General features: G+C 40.5%; 1 pseudogene; it reads left to right on the plus strand.

Annotated features, from left to right (window-relative positions):
• The window catches only part of LOC121171124, a 34,856-nt pseudogene extending 30,023 nt beyond the window's left edge, over positions 1 to 4,833 (plus strand).
• Positions 4,834 to 12,629: the final 7,796 nt, after the last annotated feature.

Genomic DNA, 12,629 nt, shown 5'->3' on the forward strand with positions numbered 1-12,629 from the left:
ATAACTCAAAATTCTTATTCTATTTTTTTTTCACTCTTCATGGTGGCCTTTAGATACAAGGGATTTATATATGTTTCAATTCTGATGAAATCAGAATTATTTTTTCTTTACTTTTCTCATCCTATGCTTTTAGGTTCAAGAATTTTTCATTTAATCCAAGGTTATGAAGATATTCACCTGTATTTTCTTCTAAGAATGTTACAGTTTAAACTCTTAAATTTAGATAAATCCTGACTTAATTATATTCTGAGATAAAGGTTCAGATTCATAGTTTTCATAGATACCCAGTTTCTTCAGCATTATATGTTGAAAATAATATACTTTTTTCTATTGAATGGTCTTGACATATTATTGAAAATTCATGTATTATGATTATGCGAATATCTCCCTGACCCTTGCATTCTGAGTAATATGTGTACTTCATTCATGGATGGCATGGGTTTAATCATTGTGGCTTTACATTTTGAAACCAGAAAAGGTGCATCTTTTTTGATTGTTTATTTTCAAAACAATTATGAATATCTAGTGCTGTTTCCGAAGTTTGTATATGAAATTAAGATATTTTCTAATTCTGCATATTTGATACAGATTAATTTATAAATGGCTAAGAGTAGTATGTTTTTCAATCCACGAACATAGGTGACTTTCTATTTCTTTGATCTTTAAGATGTATTTATTTTTCTGCAAACAACTGTAAGTATCAAGGGAGATACTGAGAGGTATTTCTTCCATCTAGTTGTTTGCTCCCCAGATGGCTGCACTGGTCTAGATTGGGACAAGTTGAGGCCAGGAGACAGGATCTCCATACAGGTTTTTCATATGAGTGCAGGAGCCCTAGCATTTGAGTCATCCTAATCAGGTAGCCTGCTTGCAAGCGTAGCAGCTGAGGACATGAACCTGTACCCATGTGGCAGGCCAATGTTGCAAGCAGTTCCTATCTGCTCTATCAACGTGACAACCCTGTTGCTTGTTTTCAAACAACGCTTTGCATATTTAGCATGATAAGCCATTCATTTCTTGTACAGTATTCGTTCTGAAGGATTTTATTGTTAAATTTGCAACGTGTCTATTTTTAATTGACGGTTCAGATTTCTTACTAAAATCACGTAAAAATGTCTGGGTTTTGTGTTCCTTTTATATTCTGAATCTTTGATGAGCTTACTTGTCAGCTTTTTGTTTTACATTATTTATAGTTTTCAGCCTAGAATACCATGCTCTGTATAAATACAGATAATTTTATTTTTACTTCCCAATTTGAGTGACTTTCCTTTACTTAGACAACTGTTTTTTTTTTTTTTTTTTTTTTTTTTTTTTTTTTTTTTTTTTAGGATTTATTTTTATTGGAAAGGTGGATATACAGAGAGGGGAGACAGAGAGGAAGATCTTCCGTCCAATGATTCACTCCTCAAGTGAGCGCAATGGCCGATGCTATGCTGATCCGAAGCTAGGAGACAGGAATTTCTTCAGGGTATCCCACACAGGTGCAGGGTCCCAAAGACTTGGGCCATCCTCGACTGCTTTCCTGGGCCACAAGCAGGGAGCTGGATGGGAAGCAGGGCCACCGGGATTAGAACTGGCGCCCATATGGGATCCCGGGCGTGCAAGGTGAGGACCTTACCATTGCGCCACCATGCTGGGTCCTACTTAGACAACTGTTTTGTGTAAAAGGTCCTGTTGAATACTAGGGGCTAAAAGTGTACAGCTATAACATTCAGTATGATAACAAAAGTTGAAAGTGCTAGCTGTTTTTTTCTTTTTTTAGAACATCTAGTCTATTGGATCAAATGTAATATTTCATTACAGTTTCAATTTGCTATTTCTGCCTTCAATTTTTACATATTAGTCACATTTTTTAAAAAAAGGAGCAAGATTTGTTTTGGCTTGTGATTCTGGGGATTCCACAATCTAACTGGGCTGAACCCATTTGTTTTGCCTCTGGGAATAAATGATAATCTTGTTGTCAGAATTTTGAAGTTCAAGGAATATGACACAGTAAGGCATGGACTGTGCATGTCCTCATGGTCAACATGTATGTGCCACCTGTATAGTTCCATCAGATCCAATAATCTCCCAGCTCTCCTCATGGAGAACACCATAATTGGATTAAGCCCATACACTATTGGTCCCAATAACTCAGCACTGTGAGGATCCAATCTTCCTCAGATGGACTATGGGAACATTTAACTTTTAAATAAATGCCCAAATCGTAGCACCTCAGGAGCTTTGCTTTGTATAAACAGGGCTGTACTTCCTGTTATCTCTGTGTTTATAATTTGGTGGCTTTGTCATCAATTGCTTGCTAATTTTTGGACTTTATTTTGTCAAAGAATAATCTTGTGACACCATATTTTTTTGTTTAATCTTTTCATGGAGCATATTTTATTCTTTTTTTATAAATGTATTTAAAATGTTTGTGATAAAAAGGAATTAAAGTCTAAGTGTGTGACCCAGCTGTGTGACACAGAACCTGGGATGACGGCAACACACATTGAAGTCTTGGCTGCTTAACTTACAAACCCGCTTCCTGTTAGTGTGCCTGGAAAGAAACTGAAGATGGCATTTTTTTTTTTAATTTAAAAAATATATATTATTTTATTATTTTTTTGTTTCTTTTTTTTTTTTTTTTTTCTCTTGGTCAGCTCCGCTGGCCCCTAACCTGCGCACCCATTATGCGGTAGAGGCGGCTGGGTCTCTTTAAAGGTCTTGCCGTGCCTGTGCCTTGGGCTTTCCTGAAGGTGGTCCAGCCGGACCCAGGGGAAACCCGCGGATAGTGGGCACCAGAGGAGACTCCGGAGGTGGTGACCAAGGCAGCAGCTCCCCGAAAACCGGCTGAGGATCAAGGAGGCGCTCCTAAGCGCTCCCACCCACCCCGAGCCAGCGCGCTGCACCCGAAGGACCCGGGAGAGGACAGCCCGAGGGAGCCTGGAGTGGCGCTGAGACACGGCGCGGCTGCCAACTACATGGGAAGTTAATGTTTACAGCGAAGTCTACCCAGCGTTTCCAAGGTGGCCACAGACAAGGTTGCAGAAAAGCTGAGTTCTACTCTCATGGGTGAAGAACAATGTAATGCATACTGTCAGTCAGATAGCCAGTCAGGTGGCAAGTCCATCGGCTTCATTACACACTACATCCTCCTCTACCACACTGTCAACACACTGTCTTTCGCCATCTTCACCTTCCCAGCTGAGTCTAGACGACTTGGAACTCCTGGCTAAGCTGAAGGAACAAAACAGGTTGTTAGAAATAGACAGTGAGTCTTTAAGATCTGTAAATGGGTCAAGAAGAAACAGTGGCTCCTCTCTTGTGTCCAGTTCATCAGCCTCTAGCAACCTCAGCCACCTTGAGGAAGACTCTTGAATTCTTTGGGGAAGAATTGTTAATGAGTGGGAAGATGTGCTAAAAGGAAGGAAAAGCAAGTTAAGGAACTTGTTCGTAAAGGAATATCCCACCACTTTAGAGCAATAGTTTGGCAACTTTTATGCAGTGCACAAAGCATGCCAATTCAGAACTCCTGAAAATGACCTCAGCTTGTGAAAAATTGATCCGAAGGGATATTGCTAGAACTTATCCTTAACACATTTTTTCAAGGAAAAAGATAGCCTTAGACAGGAGGTTTTGTTTAATGTAATGAAGGCATATTCTTTGGTGGATTGTGAAGTTGTTACTGTCAAGGAAGTGCTTTTACAGTTGGGCTGTTGCTTATGCAAATACCAGAAGAAGAAGCTTTCTGTGTATTTTTTAAGTTAATGCAAGACTATAGACTTTGTGAACTTTTTAAACTAAGTATGGCGAGTATGGACCTTTGTATGTACCAATTTGAACGCATGATACAGGAGCATCTTCCAGAACTCTTCATACATTTCCAATCTCAGAGTTTTCATACCTCAATGTATGCATCATCCTGGTTTCTGACCATCTTTCTTACCACTTTTCCATTACTAGTTGCAACAAGGATATTTGATATCTTTATGTCTGAGGGTTTAGACATAGTCTTTCGAGTAGGGTTAGCGCTTCTTCAAATGAATCAGTAAGAACTAATGTTACAGCACTTTCGGAGGGTCATTCCACATCAGTTTGATGGTGGTCCAGATAAACTAATCCAACCAGCTTATCAAGTCAAATACAACTCAAAAAAAGAAAGAAAAAGCTTGAATATAATACAATAAAAACTGAAGAAATGGAAGAGCAAGTTGAAATTAAAGGTTACACACAGAAAATAGACTTTTAAAACAGCGTATTGAAACATTAGAAAAACATAAATGCAGTTCCAACTACAATGAAGATTTTGTGCTGCAGCTAGAGAAGGAGCTAGTCCAGGCCCAAATGAGTGAGGCCGAGTCCCAGTGTGCCCTGAAGGAGATGCAAGATAAAGTCCCGGACATAGAGAAGAGGAACAACTCTCTTCCTGATGAAAATAACATTGCAAGGCTTCAGGAAGAACTCATTGCTGTGAAACTGAGAGAAGCAGAAGCTATCATGGGTTTGAAAGAACTCAGACAGCAAGTCAAGGATTTAGAGGAACACTGGCAGTGCCACTTAGCTGGTACTACTGGGAGATAGAAAGAGCCACCTAAGAAAAATGCTGTGAATGAGTTACAAGATGAACTAATGACCATTAGACTTTGGCAAGCTGAAACACAAGCAGAAATATGAGAAATAAAACAAAGAATGGTGGAAATGGAAACACAGAACCAGATCAATAGTAACCATCTTCACAGAGCAGAGCAAGAGGTGATCAGCCTCTCTGCGCAGAACAAAGGACTGCTTACTCAGTTAAGTGAAGCAAAGTGCAAACAGGGAACTGAAAGATCAGATAGCAGAGCTCAATCATGAGAAAGTCTGGCCCGATGTCCTTGGACCCTGCCAGGGCAGATGGTAGTGAGAGTGAAACAGAAGACAGTGTGCTGGAGCCCAGAGGAAGCAACCATGGGATTGCAAAGGAATGGCCCCAGGCAAGGCGGGAGTCATACTCAACCACTGTCTGACCATCACTGTGACCTAGACTGGGGGTTCCTAAGGGATCAGTTGTCATATGACTAGGCATCTTTGAGACACAGCTGTTTCATATGTACATATAAATACATATATATTAAAAAAGAGAAAGAAACTGAAGATGATCCAAGTGTATGCAACTCTTCTGGCCACGTGGGAAACCCAGATGGGCTTCCTGGTTCCTGGAGCAGCCATGGCTATTATAGTCATTAGAGAGTTAAACAAGTAGATAGAAGGTCTCTTTCTGTGTGTCTCTCTCTCCCTCCCTCTCTCTCTTTCCAACCTCTATCTCCACACATTTCAAATAAATAAAATACATAAATACATAAATATTGAAAGGTGAACTCATTTTGGTACAAACATTATTGAAAAATTTTAGTTTTTTTACAGCAAGCCTCTTTAAGTAGTGTTTTGAAACCATATTTTCTATAATCAATATTTTTGAAAGATTTATTTTTATTGATAAGGCAGATATACAGAGAGGAGTGACAAAGATCTTTCAACTGCTGGCTCACTCCCTCACTGGATGTAATGGCTGGAGCTGAGTCAATCCAAAGACAGGAGCCAGGGGCCAGGAGCTTTTCCTCTGGTTCTCCCACATGTGTACAAGGTCCAAAAGCCTTGGGCTGTCCTCAGCTACTTTCCTAGGTCACAAGCAATTAGCTGGATGGGAGGTAGAGCAGGCAAGACACAAACCGGTGCCCATATGGGATCCTGGTACATGCAAGGCAACGACATTAGCCACTAGGCTACAGTGCCTGGGTCCCCAGTGGGAAGACATTCTTCAAGAAATGAAGAAGATGTGAAGCTCATCTCCCATGACATTTTTTTTTTTTTTATGTAGAAGTCTATGGAATAGCTGTTCTTAAGGGCAGGCATTGGATTCAGCAGTTAAAATGTGGCTTGCGATGCTCACATCCTATGTTGGAATGTCTACTTTGGGTCTGAGCTCTGCCCCTGTTTCTAAGTCACTGCAGATGTGTACCGTGGGGAGCAGGGTGATGAATGAAGTAGTTGGATTGTTGGTCACCTGTGGGTATCTCTGCTTGAGAACTTGGTTCTTAGCTTCAGACTAACCGAGCCTCAATGACTGTGGGAATACAGGTAATGAAATGGTGGATGACAGACCTCTGTCTGCCTGTTCTCTTTCTCTGCATTTCAGTTAAAAGAAATGAATAATATTCAAAGAGGTATTGCCCTTCTATTAGCTCCCCTTTTCTGTAATATCATTTTTGTTTGCCTTCAAGTAGTTTTCCATTTATAAACTGTTATATCCTGGAGGGTGCCTTGCTCATTCATCTGAAGGTTTCCTTATGTGACACATCATAGATTACTAAATATTATTTAACAAATTGTGTCACATTCAAGTCACTCTGCAGTAGCAGTTTTGGAGCAGAGAAGTAATCAATTTCTCCTAGAAGTCACAGGAAGCCTCCATCTTGTGGTCTCTAGATGGCCTTGCTTACTCCAGCAGTGGAATAGTCTGTGCTTCCATAAAGATTATGGTGACAAGCTTCAAGATAACAAACAAACCTGGCTCAGCAACAAAGTGTCAAATTAGTGATGCAGAAATAGAGCAATTAGTGCCCATTGGAATATCCACAATAAAAACATCACCAAGAAGACAAAACACATCTTAATTCCCAGAAAAAAATTCACTTTTACTTTCAGATTTGCATAGTAATAGTTTACAAGAAATAAATTAGGTGTTACATTAGCAAAAGTAATTTCCCTGCATAGATCTATGGAATTATTAAAGCGGTTGGGGTATTGATTGACATTCAGCATTTGATATTATGCTCTCCCAAATTACAATGGGGCATAGCTAAATTCTGAGGCATGACTGAGCAACAAAATAAAGAACCTCAGTGAGTTATCATAGGTTTTTATCATCGGTGTGTGCCATAGTATTGACAAATATTGTTATTAAGGAAACAGCTGCAAGATCTTTGCGACTCCCCAGTTGTCCTTAGTCTTTGTGCATTTAAATCCTTGTTAATTGGTGGCTCTGCTCATGCCATCAGACTGCACATGGCAGAGGAACCCATTTGAGCTAGATGTCCCTGCTCAGACCCTCCCACACACAGTCTTGTACCTGCAGAAGTTGATAAGCTTGGATATCAATGATGTAACTCTTTAGAAACACTTGAAACTTGTTAACCCCAAAACCTCACCAACCACAGCTGGATCCTATGCCCCTGCTTTTCACTACGGCTCCCCAGGGGCTATTGTACTCTGGTAGACTCAGCTTGAGATGTGAAATGAAAATAATACTAAAGAAAAACATGCAAATCAAAAGGGAAACATGTTCTTGGTTCTCATTAATAATCAAAGAAGTGTTTGACATTAATTTATAACTAACTTGATACCATCTGGGTCTGCTTGAATCTTGGCCACACCTTCAGGAGGTGGTATAAGCATTGTCCACCCATTTCCTAACTAGTTAAAAGACCAGCAATGGGGAACATCTTACCTGTGGTTTCCCGCCCCACAAGGGGCCAGAGACAGTTTAAAAGCCCAAGACTCTCCCTTAAAACTTTGGTGTCTCTCTCTCCCTCCCCTTTTCAAGAAGCACCTCACATCCCAGCTTTCTCTCTAGAGGTGCTTCCCCATCCTTCCCTGCTCACCTGATCCCTTTGTGAATAAACTTTTCTGTCAGCAACTGGTTCCTGGCTTTTATTTCTACATCAAGCTTTTCTGGTAACATAAATTAGTATGTCTGCCAGAACAAAGAGCAGAAATATATCACATTACAATCAAAAATAAAAGTCAAATAACACATTCACTGTACATGTCAATTATTGCCATTGATAACTAACTTTAAAGTCACACCTTGACACTATAGGTGGGTATTCTACTTAACTATGCAAATAATCTTAGCTTTATTTCTTTGACAGGCAACCTAACAGGTCACATATATTCTCTCTCCCTCTCTGTCTCTGTCTCTAATTTCCTCTCTCTTCCTCAACAATGTAAACCCACCTAGTGTACCCCCTGATGAATCACCTGAGTTCACCACCGCAGATTCACGTTCTAGTGTGACAGGTGAACTCCTCATACTGCACAGTAAAAGAAAGGGTATCTCTCATCACAGCATGCATAATAAATCAAGGGATGTATTGTGAGTACAAATTCCAACTAATTTTGTTTTCTTGGCAGCTATGTGGATCATTAGCTTATTATTCAATTTGATCTGGAAATACTCTAACACTAAATGTCATTTGATTTGATTCTTACTACAATGACTTAAACTGACTTTTTACATGCAAAAGTATTTTAAATGTGAAGACATTGGGGTTGAACCCATGTCAAAGTAACACTAAGCTATAGGGTTAGCGTTAGAGTTAGACTTTACATTTGCTAGGATTAGGGTTAGAATTAGGACTAGACCATATATTTGACGAGTCAGGGTTAGGGATAGGGCTTACATTTGCTCAGTGTTCTATATATGCACTAGTATGCCGGAGACCAGCTCCAGCTGACTGAGAGCTTGCAAAGGATGCGTGGATCGGCGAGATGATAGGAAGAGGTAAGACACGGACCACTATGACTTGATGCTCATAATGGACAACTCAGAAAAGTTGCCTTCTTTATTTATACATAAATCATCACAAGTTTTTTCACAACATCCAATTGTTTCATTTTTCATTACATCATGGTTATGAAAATGCAAGAAGCAATCCTAAAAAATATTTTTCTATTTCAAAGAAAACATTCTTAACAAACCATCACTCATTGAAACCTGCAATCACCTGGCTGAAGCCAGGAACTCCACGGTTGGCAGCGCATGCAGTTACATAGTGACAAGTAGTTTACTTATACTCAAAATCAACTTTTACTAAACACAAACTAATATTGATTAAAATATTAAGAATACAGAATTAAAAGATCATAAGTAAAAGGATTTTATAAAAGCATATAACATAGATTCTTTGCTAAATCTTATAATCAAATCATGCATTAATTACGGTCACCGTCACCTAGTGCTGATTCAATTGTTTTTTATTCTTTTGTTAAAGGGCAGTGAAAGGGATCAAGGCAATTCAGCTAATCTACAAACAGAGGGCCTCTTACAAGAAACTTCCTTTAAACTATTTTCTTTCTCTAAATATAAGTGCCAATATAAGATAAAGATTTTTATAAACTGTTTTCTTTCCCTAAATATAAGTGCCAATATAAGATTGAGATTTTAAGCCAATTTGACGGGGTTCACATTTATTTCCTTATAAAAGATGCCCCATATACTTTTGTTTTCTGTGGTAAGAAACTAAAATGCGTCATATCATGTGTTGTAACAGTTCGAGGTGCATGGTAAACAAACTCTTTGTACCTCCATGATTGCCATCTGTTGCAAGATATTATCAAGCCATTTATTAAAGAAAACATTACTTACACTAGGGCAAACTTTAGAACAAAAGTGGGCACATAGCAGGATGTTTGGAAACATAGTGGGCTCAATTGTATTATTGTATACTTTTAACTGTGTGTCATAGCCTTACGTTACTACAGGTGTTTTTATCATAACATGATAGATCAATTTGAGGTGTCATATCAGTTACAGGAATCACTTCACATAGCAGAAAAACAACAACAACACCCTCGGAAGAATTTTATGAAATATCAGAGAGGTGATTGAGTTCCATACAATGGGTGAGGCAGCAATGAGGTGACCAGAGACATTCTGCCGGGCCTTGCCACGCAGCTAGAAACTCCTCGCAGCCTTGCTAACTGAGGAGCGGTGTTCATCACACACCCATGCCATCCGACCCAACTGCACGGCTCCCCACACTAGTAAATGGCCTGGCTGCTCCATTGACCATATTTTGCCCTGCTGTGATCTGGGAAAGCTGTAAATGAAAGTACAAAAATGGGTTAGGGCTAGGGTTAGGGTTAGACTTAGGCTTAGGCTTAGCATAAGAGTTAGGGGTAGGGTTGGGGTAAGGCTTACAATTTGCTCAGGGTCCCATATAGGTCCAGGATAATGGTCTGGCTGCTCCACTTCCCATATATTGCTGTGCTCTGGTCTGTGAAAGCTGTACATAGTGGCACAAAGATGGGTTAGGGTTAGGGTTAAGGTTGGGGCTTACATTTGCTCAGGGTCCTATATAGGCCCTGGTTAATGGCCCGGCTGCTCCACTTCCCATATATCATCCTGCTGTCGTCTGGGGAAGCTATAGATGATGGCACATACATGGGTTACAGGTAGGAATAGGGCTAGGGTTAGGGTCTGAGGTAGGGTTAGGGTGATGGTTAGGATTATCGCTTGCATGACCTCAGTGTCTTATATAGGCCCTGGTTAATGGCTTGACCTCTCCATTTACCATATTTTGCCCTGCTGTGGTCTGGGAAAGCTATAGATGAAGGTACGAAGATGTGTTAGGGTTCGGTTTAGGGTTCGGTTTAGGGTTAGGGCTTACATGTGCTCAGGATCCTATGAAGTCCCTGGTTAATGGCCTGGCTGCTCTGCCTCTCATATATTGCCCTGCTGTGAACTGGGAAAGCTGTAGATGATGGCACAAAGATGGATTATGGTTAGGGTTAGTGTTAGTGCTAGGGTTAGGGCCTACATTTGCTCAGGGTCCCATAAACGCCTGGTTAAGGGCCTAGGTGCTCCACTTTCTATATTTTGCCCTACTGTGGTCTGGGAAAGCTGTAGTTGATGGCAACAAAGATAGGTTAGGATTGAAGTTCGGGTTCGGGTTAGTATTAGGGCCTACATTTGCTCAGGTTCCCATATAGGCCCTGGTTAATGGCCTGGCTTTTCTACTTCTCATGTATGTCCCTGCTTTGGTCTGGGAACACTGTAAATGATTGAACACAGATGGTTTAGAGTTACGGTTGGTTTTCCTTAGAGTTAGGTTTAGAGTTATGGATAGGTTTAGGGGCTACATTTGCAAAGGGTCCCTTTATACTCCCTGGCTAAAGGCATGGCAAATCCACTTCCTATATATCACCCTGTTGTGGTGTGGGAAAAAATTTAGATGAGAGCACAAAGACGGGTTAGGTTTAGGGTTAGGCTTACATTTTATCAGGGTCCCATATAGGCCCTGCTTAAAGGACTTGCTGTTCCACTTCATATATATCACTCTGCATTGTTCTGGGAAAGCTGCAGGTGATGGTACAAATAGGGTTTAGTGTTAGGGTTAGGGTTAGGGTTGGGGCTTACATTTGCTCATCGTCCCATATGGGCCCTGGTTAATAGCCTGGCTGCTCCAGTTCCCATATATTGCCCTGTTGAAGTCTGGGAAAGCTGTAAATGATGGCACAAAGATGGTTTAGGATTAGGGTTAGTGTTAGGGTTGGGGTTAAGGTTAGAGTTAGGGTTACGGTTTATCTTTGCTCTTGGTCACAAAGGGCCTGGTTAATGGCCTGGTGGCTCATCTTCCCATATATTGCCATGCTGTGGTTTGGAAACCCGCAGATGGTGGCATAAAGATGAGTTAGGGTTAGGTTTAGGTTTACACTTACGTCTTACATGTGCTGAACCTCTCTCTCTCTTTTTTTTTCTTTTTTTTCTTTTTTTTATTGTTATTAACATTGTATTATGTGATACAGTTTTATAGGCACTGGGTATTCCCCCCACCCCTCCCACACCCCTCCCCTCATGGTGGATTCCTCCACCTTGCTGCATAACCACAGTTCAAGTTCAGTTGCGATTCCTTCCTTGCAAGCATATACCTAGCATAAAGTCCAGCATCTTATTGTCCAGATAAGTTCAGTGGCCTCTTAGGGAGACCTTCTCTGGTCTGAAGATAGGGCTAACAGAGTAAAGATCCGGTCAGTTAAAAGCCCCAACAAAACCTCAGTATCAATATACAATATTATGGAAATAATTGACATAGTATTGGGTAAACAATATGTTAAAAATAATGCAAGTTCCATTCTTCGAAACATCTGGATTGAGACAGTATCAATGACAGGTTCAAAAAATAACCAACAACCAAACAAAAATTACAAGTTAAATCAAGGCAAACATGTGGTATCTAACCTTTTGGGATTTGCTCATTTCCCTTAGCATTATAGTTTCCAGTTGGGTTAGGGTTAGAGTTAGGGTTACGGCTTATCTTTGCTCTTGGTCACATACGGCCTGGTTAATGGCCTGGTGGCTCATCTTCCCATATATTGCCATGCTGTGGTTTGGAAACCTGCAGATGGTGGCATAAAGATGAGTTAGGGTTAGGTTTAGGGTTACACTTACGTCTTACATGTGCTAAACCTCTCTTAAACACCCTGTGTAAGGGCCTGGCTGCTCCACTTCCCATATATCGCCTTGCTATGGTGAGTAAGGTGTCGGTGATTGCACAAAGATGTGTTAGTGTTAGGGTTAGGCTTAAGCTTAGGCTTAAGTTTAAGGTTATGGTTTGTATTAGGGTTCGGGCTTACATTTGTTCAGAGTCCCATATATGCACTGAGCAATAACATGGCTGCTAAAAGGCCCATATATCACCCTGCTGTGTGTGTAAATGCTCTAAATGATGGCACACAGATGGGTTAGAATTATGGTTATGGTTAGGTTAAGGTTAGGGTTAGGGCTTACATTTGCTCAGGGTTCCATACAGGCCCTGGATATTGGACTGGCTGCTCCACTTCCCAGAAATCTCCTTTATGTGGTCTGGGAAAGCTCAAAGATGGTTTGG

Source organism: Ochotona curzoniae, unplaced genomic scaffold (assembly GCF_017591425.1).
Source record: "Ochotona curzoniae isolate NIBS_2020 unplaced genomic scaffold, NIBS_Ocur_1.0 scaffold_2587, whole genome shotgun sequence".
NCBI classification, from domain to species: Eukaryota; Metazoa; Chordata; class Mammalia; order Lagomorpha; family Ochotonidae; genus Ochotona; species Ochotona curzoniae.